This window comes from Sinocyclocheilus grahami, unplaced genomic scaffold (genome assembly GCF_001515645.1).
Source record: "Sinocyclocheilus grahami isolate Dianchi unplaced genomic scaffold, SAMN03320097.WGS_v1.1 scaffold415.1, whole genome shotgun sequence".
Lineage (NCBI taxonomy): Eukaryota > Metazoa > Chordata > Actinopteri > Cypriniformes > Cyprinidae > Sinocyclocheilus > Sinocyclocheilus grahami.
The window spans coordinates 24,177-36,264 of NW_015505594.1; positions in this window are offsets into that span (position 1 = coordinate 24,177).

Genomic DNA, 12,088 nt, shown 5'->3' on the forward strand with positions numbered 1-12,088 from the left:
AAGAAATTAAAACAACTATTAAAGGGTTAACATTACTCCACCCCAAAATGAAAATGTTGTCATTAATCACTTACACTCTTAAAAATAAAGGTGCTTCTCGATGCCATAGAAAAACCTTTTTGTCTAAATGGTTCCATAAAGAACCTTTAACATCTGAAGAACCTTTCTGTTTCACAAAAGGTTCTTTGTGACGAAAGAAGGTTCTTCAGATTACAAAAACGCAAGAAAGAGATGGTTCTTTAAAGAACCTTTGACTGAATGGTTCTTTGTGGAATCAAAAATGGTTTTTCTATGGCATCGCTTGAAGAACCGTTTGAAGCACCTTTATTTTTAAGAGTGTATCCCCATGTCTTCGGAACACAATTTAAGATATTTTGGATGAAAACTGGGAGGCTTGTGACTGTCCTATTGACTGCCAAATAAATTGCACTGTCCAGAAAAGTATGAAAGACATCGTCAGAATAGTCCATCTGCCATCAGTGGTTCAATCTGAATTTTATGAAGCGACGAGAATACTTTTTGTACTCGAAGAAAACAAGAGCGTACGCAGTTCAAGTTCAGCGGATGTGCTCCAAAATGGCGCTACGGTGATGCGGAGAGCTAAACTCTGCAGGACACCGGCCCTCCAGGACCGAGTTTGGACAGCCCTGGCCTAAATGAAAGATATACTCCCCCCCCCTTCATATTTACTGCTTTTGTTGTTATGTCGTATTGTTTTCTATGTGAAACGCATGTTGAAACCCACTGAAACAGAATTGCCCCAAGGGGATAAATAAAGGTACTACTACTACTACTTCATTACACTTCAGCAGCTGAAATTGGCACTAAAAGTGTTACCAAATCAACAGTGAGACTGAGAAAAAAATATCTCCCTCACGTTGCTGCTTGATGTTTAAAGAAAATAACTTTATTAGAGGTCTCTTGGCACCTTTTTCATTATTTAGCACACAGGGGTTATTCAGTGCTTATAGTGTTTGAACCATTAATTCACATTTGGATGAGCCAGACAGGTATGGAATTTGGTACATGTGACTTTCCAAAGAGACAATATTGCCCCCATATGGTTCTGAGAGTTATAGCAACTCAAGCAAAACAAGCAATGAATATGAATCTGATGAAGAACAGAAATTAAACTACATAAAACACATAAATAAATACAAATCTAATGTGTTATAAAATGTGAGTTTCAGGTTCAGTTCTGGCACTCTGTCTGTATGCTGACAACAATGAGAAAGTCTATGTAAGAAAAACAATACTTGTGTACTGTTTGCTGCATACTACTTTAAAAAAAAACGTGCAAAACTGTGTATTTTGCAAAAAATTAAAAAAATGTTTCAAATGGTAGTATGCTGCATTATCTCAGAGATGAATTTTTAATCCAAGTTTATTGAAAAACATGTTAACCTTTGTGTCTGATTAAACAATAAGTCGAAAGAGAGAGAAAGAGATGTTGATACTGTGGTTGAAATTGCTTCTTGTTCATCTGTCACACAATTCAAGCAAACTGCATTATGGGATACAGTAGCCAAAGCAATAGTAAGAGTAGAAAAGAACATAGAAGACTTAAAGGAATAATGCACCCAAAAATGTAAATTTGCTGAAAATGTACTTACCCTCAGGCCATCCATGACATAGACGCATTTGTTTCTTCATCAGAACACATTTGGAGAAATTGAGCATTACATCGCTTGCTCACCAATGGATCCCCTGCAGTGAAAGTTGCCATCAGAATGAGAGTCCAAACAGCTGATAAAAGCATCACAATAGTCCACAAGTAATTCACACGACCCCAGTCCATCAATTAAATGTCTTCTGACGAAAAATGTTGCATATTTGTAAGAAACATATCCATCATTAAGATGTGTTTAACTTTTGTTGTTTGTTGCTTCCTTTATCCATAATATTGCTTTCTCCAGTGAAAAAGTCTTCTTATCTGAATCAGGAAAGAAATATGCACAGATCAAACACAGTTTACAAGCAAAAACAGTTCTAATCAAATAAGTTAGTGGATTTTGATTTAGGAAGACAGCAGGGGATTTTTACTAGAGGAAGCATTATAATGGATTGTGGACTATATTTTGGCCAGAAGCAATGGTTTAAAGTTAAAATGCCTTAATGATGTATTTGTTTCGTACAAACATGCAGCTTTTCACTTCACAAGACGTTAATTGATGGACTGGCATCATGTGGATTACTTGTGGATTATTGTGATGTTTTTATCAGCTGTTTGGACGCTCATTCTGATGGCACCCATTCAACTGCAAAGGATCCATTGGTGAGCAAGTGATGTAAATGCTAAATTTCTCTCTGTTCTAACAAACTCATCTACATCTTGAATAGCATCTATTTTCATGAACTATTCCTTTAAAATTTGCATACTGTGCACAGCAACAATTCTACAGAAATAGTAAAAGTAGTGTGCGATGCTGAACACGTAATACAGAACATTTTTAAACGATGCAAAATTATAAATACTCCGTACTGCAGAAAAAATATATACTGTGATAATATGCCATTCTGACCAAAGCATACAGAACAGCGTGCATACATACTACATACCACTTAAACAGTAACAGTAGTATGACAGTATGTCCTTGCAAATATAGCATACAGAAAATGTGCATATAAAACACAGTGTAGATATTATATAAATATTAAAAGTATGATCCAAATTTGCATACTATGCACAGTATACATAACCGACTACTCACAGAAGAAAGAATTAGTTGAACTCCATTCTGAACATAGTATACAGAAATGTTCGTGTTTTTGAAAGAAGTCTCTTATGCTCATCAAGGTTACATTTATTTGATAAAAATATTGTAAAAACAGTAATATTGCAAAATAGTATTACATTTTAAAAGAACAGTTTTCTCCTGTGATGGCAAAGCTTAATTTTCAGCACCCCTTACTCCAGTCTTCAGTGTCACGTGATCCTTTAGAAATCATTCTAATATGCTGATTTGGTGCTCAAGAATAATTTCTTATGATTATCAATGTTGATAATTAACATTGATAATTCATCTTTTTTGTAGAAATTGATCCATTTTTTCAGGATTCTTTGATAAGTAGGAAAGTTCAAAAGAACACCTTTTATTTGTAATGTAATTGCTATGTATACATTTCTTAAAAAATAATCTTACTGACCTCAAACTTTTGAATAGTAGTGTACACTACAGGAATGGTAGGAGTAGTATGATAGTAAGCCAAACACAGCCCAAATGAGTGATCTCTTCCAACAAAGCAGATTCTCAGCAATCTCTGACACCAGCGCATCAGTTCTTCACAGAGGGGGGAAATTGAGGTCAAGTCCGTACATAGAGCCGAGAAAATAGTTCTAAGCATCATTGTTTGCATGCCGTTGTGATACAGCCGTGTTACACTAGAAGCGGAGCGGCTGCCCTCCTCAGGTGAAATCTTTGATCAGTCTGCCACCTAGTGAAACATCTTGCAGCACAGCTCGCTATGCTTTGGACGCCTTCTCACTGAATTTAAGCCTCTGAAAAAACAGATACCAATACAAGCTCTGACAAAGCTTTTGAAGATAAAAGCCTCTTCTGACCCTTTGATAACCAGCCCAGGGTTTACAGTGGACTAGCTGGATGCCTTTGAATTGCATTACACATTTTCTCCCTTTTTCCTCTTAACGCTAGCCAGGTCTTTTAGAGAGGAAAAGGGATAGAGAATTAAATTGACATTAGAGCTACAAAGAGCACAAAGCATCAATTACACTTGTAATGAAGCATGTAACTATACGGTGGATAAGCAGTTGTGTGGGACAGGGTGCTTGCCTAATCGTCCATATTGATCCCACTAAACAAGAGGTCAGATCGCATTTGCATACTCGCAGTTCGCACCATTACTTTTCCACAATGCAAAAGGACACAAATGAAGTTCAAATAGGTCCTGCCACAGGCATTTCTGAATATAAAATGCCATGCCACAATAATAAAGACCTTAAGAGCAGGCTGACATTCAGTTCATATTGATGTGCGACTGTGAAATCAAATTACCTTTGATACTGTGGAATATTCCACATGCAAAATGTATTCATGAGATGCAAGCCGCTGCTGGCTTTTTTACATTCAGACTGGGGAAATTAAGAACCACCTGACCACATACAAAGGGAAGAAGTATTGTACGGGGTGTCAGCTAAATGAAATATAAATGCAAATGTAAGTAGGCCTATAAATGCCTAGTCTCCCTGCTGAGACTCGGTATGAGAGAACAGTCAGAGGGAACTTTTTACATGTGAAAGCAAAGATAAATATGGCTGCCCTGAAGCAGATTAGCACTGACACAGCGCACATCGATTTTTAATGCCTTGATGATGTGCCTTTGGAAAGCAAGGACTACAGGGAGAACCTGTGACAAGGCTTGAGCCAATTAAGGGTGTTTGTGTGTGAATGCCAGCGCCTGTCATATTCAGAGGAGGAAAGTGGGTCAGCACTTCTCAACACCTCTAAAAAAAAATACTTAGGACCATGTGATATTTCAGTTTTTCTTTTTTAATAAATCTGCAAAAATGTCAACAATTCTGTGTTTTTCTGTCAATATGGGGTGCTGTGTGTACATTAATGAGGAAAAAAAATTAACTTGATTTTAGCAAATGGCTGCAATATAACAAAGAGTGAAAAATTTAAGGGGGTCTGAATACTTTCCGTACCCACTGTATATATATAATTTATTTATTATATTTCTCATAATGCATCTTTTATATCTCATAATATGACTTTATTTTATATAATTTCACAATTAACCTTTTTTAACACCAAGGCAGAAACTGACATCCATATTTCCATATTAAATATAGCATAGGTATGTAAGCATATTTTTAATGATCTAGTTGTGAATAAAACAAAATATAAATTGTAATATAAACAATACTTCTTTTTTCAGTAGTTTTAAATGCAAATTTAAATGTAAGTTAAAATATAAGGTAAACATAACATTTTAAATTTCTCATACTCAACCCATTCCCAAACATGGATGTACACTCAAACACAAATAAAAGCTTATAAATTATTTATCTTATGACTTACTATTTAAGGTGACAAGCAATATCTGGTTTGAATTAAGGAGAAATGGAAGAAACAATGTATCAGGCCATGCTTTTTGTACCATCTAGTTAAACTAGACCCTATAAAATATTTAAAGGGGTCTGCTGAAGATGCTGTGCTCACTGAATGCAGCCTCACTCCAGCCATTTCAGTCCATAATCCAGACATCTCTGCTCAAAGTGCAAAGAGAGCAGGCTCTCAGTTCCATGATAGATGGATCACTCATCCCACAAGACCAAGACCTGCATGAATTAATCTCTTCACCCCCCTGTCTCATTTCCTCTCCGTCTGCCACTGCCGAATATGACCTCATCCTCCCGTTAGTCAGTCTGATGGGGAGAGAAGACAAAAGCTGGTTAAGAAGAGTGCAGAAGGTGGTTTTTCCCCTCCATAAATCTGACTTATAGGGTGCCTACGCTATGGATTGTGATTGTTTACTTCCATCCATAGCTGAACAATGCTGATCTAGGCATTTCAGAGCACAGGAAGCCTTTAGCTTGCTCTAGACATGTCTATTGCCCATAGCTAGGCTATGTCAAAATCAAAATGTTACAGCCATGTTGAGTTAATCATATGTCTTCACTGAGCTGCACACAATGAACTCTCTGCAGTGCTGCACCTCAGATGTCAAAAACTGGCAGACCTGTCATGCATTGACAATAAGGTGTTCGTGGAACATTATTGAATTATAAGTAAAAATCCTGACTAAACTTAAAATGTCAAATTGTCATGACATAAAACCTGCCATCCCTGTAACAATTACCTATTTAGATTAAAGGGGTCATATGATGTTGCTAAAAAGAACATTATTTTGTGTATTTAGTGTAATGAAATGTGTTTATGCGGTTTAAGTTTCAAATAACACATTATTTTCCACATACTGTACATTATTGTTTCTCCTCTATGCCCCGCCTTTCTGAAACACGTCGATTTTTACAAAGCTCATCGGTCTGAAAAGCGAGGTGTGCTCTGATTGGCCAGCTATCCAGTGTGTTGTGATTGGCCGAATACCTCAAGCATGTGACGGAAATGTTACGCCTCTTACCATATTGTGATGCCCTGTCCGGCCGGAGCGATGAGACAAAAACATTAAAACCCATTATAAACGAGGCATTTGTTGCATCCAGTGGGGACATAATTACGGATTATAATGACTTATACTGTCCTTTCACGCGTTGCGTTGCGTTGCGTTGCGTCGCATCGCGTAAACATAAAACCATGTCTGCATTTGTGATCAGAGAAATTACAAACAACAAGTGCTACTCTACACTGCTCAAAACTCGCGTTTGAATCGTCAGTGGCAAATTCTTTAAATATAAAAAACATACTTACAGTCTGAGTCAGAACAGCCGGCATTGTAGTCTACTCTACCAGGAGCAGGAAACAGTCCTCCATAAAATGTGCTGCACACATCTGAATATTTGGGTTGAACTGTTCTGGAACAGTGTTGTAAATACAACTTAACCACTGATTTCTAGTCGTGTCCTCTTTTGGAAGGCCAAACAAAGTAGTTTCGCTTTCACAACGAAACACAGCGTCACACACCGCGGCCTCGAGTGAGCGGCGGCCGGTGGCTTGAGTGAGCAGAGGCGGGCGAGCTTGAGAATGGGCTTGCGGCAACCACATGTGACGACGGCTGGACTCCACTTCATCCATGGTGAAAGCCGATCCGGCGATCCACAGCGTGAAGTTGATGTATTTCCTCAGCGACCAGCACGGATCAGCTCTAGGCATGACGAAGTGGATATCGTCCTCTTTTGGAAGGCCAAACAAAGTAGTTTAACTTTCACAATGAAACACACGGCACCTTCACGACATGGCGGTGGCGGCAACAATACAACAACAATCTTTGCGAGAATAATAGTTTCTTTCTTTGCGGCGGTGTTATGCAAATCTTCCCATATCGTGACGTAGACATGTGGGGGCGTGTTAGAACGAGCCGTTTTAGGTAGGTGTGACTGCCTCTCAACTTTTATAAAGAAAATCTCTTTGGATTTGAGACTTTAGTCTTTGCAGCTTTACAGATCTTCTTTATGCACCAAGAGCTTTTAACACTCCAAAGAGAAAGGAAAAATTGAAATCGCATCATATGACCCCTTTAAGCAATTCTAAAAAGTTATTTACATGATTTTAAACTGTTTGAAAAAATACTCATCACATCACTTTGATTAATTAAAGATACATCAAAAAGTCACACAGACCTTAACGATTGGTACATAAAGCACAACAAAGCTAATATCAGCTAACATAATTTTAAGCCCAAAGAACAAACAAAAATCTTGACATCGCAAGACGATTAGTGACTAAATGTGACAACAAAGTCAACAACAACCTACATAAAGCTGGCAAATAGTCAAACAATGCAGGCATATTAATTATTCATGCCCTGATGCATGCTGGGAAGAGGCCTATCTGAAATGAATAAAAATCCATTAGCCCAACTGACAGGCTTGTTGGTTTGACTAAACAATGTATTTCTTTTTTTTTTAAAGAAACTAATACTTTTATTCAGCAAGGATGCATTAAATTGATCAAAGGTGACATTAAATACATTTTTAATGTTACAAATTATTTCAATAAATGCTGTTCTTTTGAACAAAAATCCTGAAAAATATGTGTAGCGCTATTTCGACAAAATATTAGTGGAGCAACCTTTTTTAACATTATTATATAATAAGAAATGTTACTTGACCACCAAATCAGTATATATTTAAATGTGTGTCTATTCTATTTTATTAATATAGAAGCTGCATTGAGACTTATACTTCTTAGATCACGTAAATAATGCTGAAAATTAACCAGATTTTTATTTTATGCCACTAAAATAAATATAATTTACACTTTAGATTCATAACTACCCAGCTATGTTGATCAGGAGGACATTTACCTGGGCAATCAACCGTACTGAGTTTGCATCTTTGACCCTTAGGCTTCCAAATGTACCTCTCATCACAATAATACTTTTAATCATTTTAAATCAGCGAGAAAGTTCTCCCCAGCTCTGCCTCAAATGTCTAAATCAAGCATTGCCTGGAGGGAGCCCAAAGTGTGACTGATCACAAATAAGCTTTAGTCTATTTCATGTCACTGAGCAAAGCCAACGTGGCTGCTGACATCAGAAGTCATGGCGGTGTCCTCATTTTGCTTAATCTTGCTTAAAATAAACCCCTTTTGTCACACCTCTCAATCCCTGTGTGTCAACACAAGCTGAATTGTTTGCTAATATCTGCCATTTTGCAAGCAAATGACAGCAGCACTCCTCCTTGAGCAAAGGATGAGGCAGAACGAGCAAAGATAAAGCTTGAGCCTCGAGTCAAATGAAAGTCAAAGCATATAACATTCAACACAGTTTTCATAATACATCTAGGAAGAGCAGGCAGAATATTCCACCCATGGTCTTTAATATGTCCCAATCCTACAGGCTTAGCCAATAGCATTTGACGAAGAGAAAAACCATGTCTACCCTAGTCTATGTCAGGAGACTCATCACTATTGAGCAGTAAAATGTACTGTTTTAATATTCAAGTCACGTCTTGCACACAGATGGGAGAGCGGTGTGTGTCTAAGGCTGAAACAGATAATAACAGTGTTAACTGAGCAACCTCTCTACATGATAACACACGAAACAAAAGAGTAATAATGTGCGTATTTAGCAAATACATGTGGTTTTCCAACCAACAAACAAGCTAATGGGATGGAACATTTCAGAAAGTGTGCCACTCTTAAAGGTTGCATCAACCAAAATCACATTTTATAATTCACGATGGAGGTGGTGAATGATTTATTAAATGTTTGACATCCATTTTGTCATGAATGTTCATGCTGACAATGAAAAAGTCATGCACGCAGCCCTCAAGCTTTGAGATATGTTACTGCAGCTTCACTTTTTTTTTTCATATGAAATTAACAAAGTCAACAACAACCTACATAAAGCTGGCAAATAGTCAAACAATGCAGGCATATTAATTATTCATGCCCTGATGCATGCTGGGAAGAGGCCTATCTGAAATGAATAAAAATCCATTAGCCCAACTGACAGGCTTGTTGGTTTGACTAAACAATGTATTTCTTTTTTTTTTTTAAAAGAAACTAATACTTTTATTCAGCAAGGATGCATTAAATTGATCAAAGTGACAGTAAAAGACATTTATAATGTTACAAAATATATATTTTTAAATAAATGCTGTTCTTTTGAGCTTTCTATTCATCAAAGAATCCTGGGAAAAGAATCACTGTGTCAACAAAAATATGAAGCAGCACAACTGTTTTCACACGAAACAAAAGAGTAATAATGTGCGTATTTAGCAAATACATGTGGTTTTCCAACCAACAAACAAGCTAATGGGATGGAACATTTCAGAAAGTGTGCCACTCTTAAAGGTTGCATCAACCAAAATCACATTTTATAATTCACGATGGAGGTGGTGAATGATTTATTAAATGTTTGACATCCATTTTGTCATGAATGTTCATGCTGACAATGAAAAAGTCATGCACGCAGCCCTCAAGCTTTGAGATATGTTACTGCAGCTTCACTTTTTTTTTTCATATGAAAAGCTTAACAAAAATCTTCATTGTAATTTTTTAACAGAATAAAAACTGAAAAAGGTACTCATTCCCGTATGGAGTCCACACATTTACCCAATCAAACTTTTGAGCTCAGTATACTTATTTATTTTCAGCAAGAGCAAATTATGTTGACTGATCCTTTGATCAAATGACAGTAAAGAAAAAAATTATATTTCAAAAAATGTTTGCTCTTTTTAAATTCTTAATCATCAAATAATGTATCATGGTTTACACAAAAATATTAAGCAGAACTGTTTTCAACACTGATAATAATAAATGTTTATTAAGCACCAAATCAGCATATTAGAATGACTTCTGAAGGATCATGTGACACTAAAGACTGGAGTAATGGCTTCTGAATTCAACTTTTGCCATCATAGGAATAAATTACATTTTAAAATATATTAAAATAGGCCTAGAAAATAGTTATTAAGTCATGCACGCAGCCCTCAAGCTTTGAGATATGTTACTGCAGCTTCACTTTTTTTTTTTCATATGAAAAGCTTAACAAAAATCTTCATTGTAATTTTTTAACAGAATAAAAACTGAAAAAGGTACTCATTCCCATATGGAGTCCACACATTTACCCAATCAAACTTTTGAGCTCAGTATACTTACTTATTTATTTTCAGCAAGAGCAAATTATGTTGACTGATCCTTTGATCAAATGACAGTAAAGAAAAAAATTATATTTCAAAAAATGTTTGCTCTTTTTAACTTCTTAATCATCAAATAATGTATCATGGTTTACACAAAAATATTAAGCAGAACTGTTTTCAACACTGATAATAATAAATGTTTATTAAGCACCAAATCAGCATATTAGAATGACTTCTGAAGGATCATGTGACACTAAAGACTGGAGTAATGGCTTCTGAATTCAACTTTTGCCATCATAGGAATAAATTACATTTTAAAATATATTAAAATAGGCCTAGAAAATAGTTATTTTAAATTGTGATACTATTTCACAATAGTATTGTTTTACTATATATTTACACAAATAAAAGCAGTCTTGGTCAATATAAGATATATATATATATATAAGATATACTCGCTCTCTCTCTCTCTCTCTCTCTGGATGGATGGATGGATGGATAGATAGGTAAGGTTAAAAATAAGGCAGTAGAAGGTTGGATATACAGTATACCCTATGTAAAGGCAGAAATACCAAATAGGCTGTGATTAAAATGATTCTCTCCATGGAGAGGAGAGAGCAGCATAATCTGCTGTTGCCGATGTTAAAAATGGATGCTTGGCTACTAAAGCATGACAGAAACTTAATCTCAAAACAAGTCCTTTGCTATAAAATTGTATTACAAGGTTTCGTGTACAATAGAGACAGGAGAAAATGCTACAGCATTTCCCAAATGCATAAATTCAGAAAGGTGTGAAATTGACCCTTGTGTAAAAAGTTCTACAGCGCACAGACTACAGCGAGGAAAATAAGAGAGAGAGAGACGGAGAGAATGACGGGGGAGGCTAGGGAGGATCTGATAATATTAAGCAGTCTTCAAGTTACATAATGAAAATGAAATATGTGGATTTAATCCCACATTCCGGATGATGTGTCAAATTTCCAAAATAAATAAATAAAAAATACGACACACTTGCCACAGACATATTATGAGATCTCTTTGAAGTGGTTTCAGAAGAAAACTAATTTGTATGCAGGAAGTTCTTTAGCTGCTCGAGACTTGCCAGCTGCCTCTGTCAAAATATATTCCCTCAGATGTAAACACTATTCAGAGCAGTTCAGAACATCATGTGTAGGGACTGATATCCAAAGCAATTTTAGGCTCCAAAGTAACCCGTCAATTGGATAAAACTGGCATGGCCTACAATCACACCTAACCTCACGATAAACAGCATCAGGCAAATCCACACAGGCTCATGCGCTACATCATTTTTCAACTTACTCCTTATGGAAACTCTCCAGGGGAAATGTTGTGTGCACTTCTTGCAGTTTAGAGGGAGTTACACCACTTTTCTTATTATAAGTGAAATAGTTCAGAAATCTCCAAACTCCAAAGCTTAAATTCAAACAAAACTGGCCCCTGCTTAAAATTCATGAGAACGCTCTAATCAACGCGCGCTGCCTGTAAGCTAAGCCTTTTCTGCACTAACGGCTGCGTTGCCACTTAAAACCAGTTTCTTTCAAATAGACTTAGAAGAAAAATGGATTTCTGTCCAATTGTGAACGCCAAAGTTCTTGGAATTAATATTTGCAGCATTCGATCAGCAAATTCACACTGGGACAAAAGGCTACCCTACAAAACTTGGCAGGCCTATTGTTACAGCATTTTGTGACAGTAATTAGAAATGAAAAATCAAATGGCATGAACATGAAGCCTTTCTCAGCAACTTCTCAAACCAATGATAGAATGGTTGTGAGATTCAATAATAGTGATTAAGAAAGACAAGCTCTCAAATTAGCCATCTATTGACCTAGATGGAGG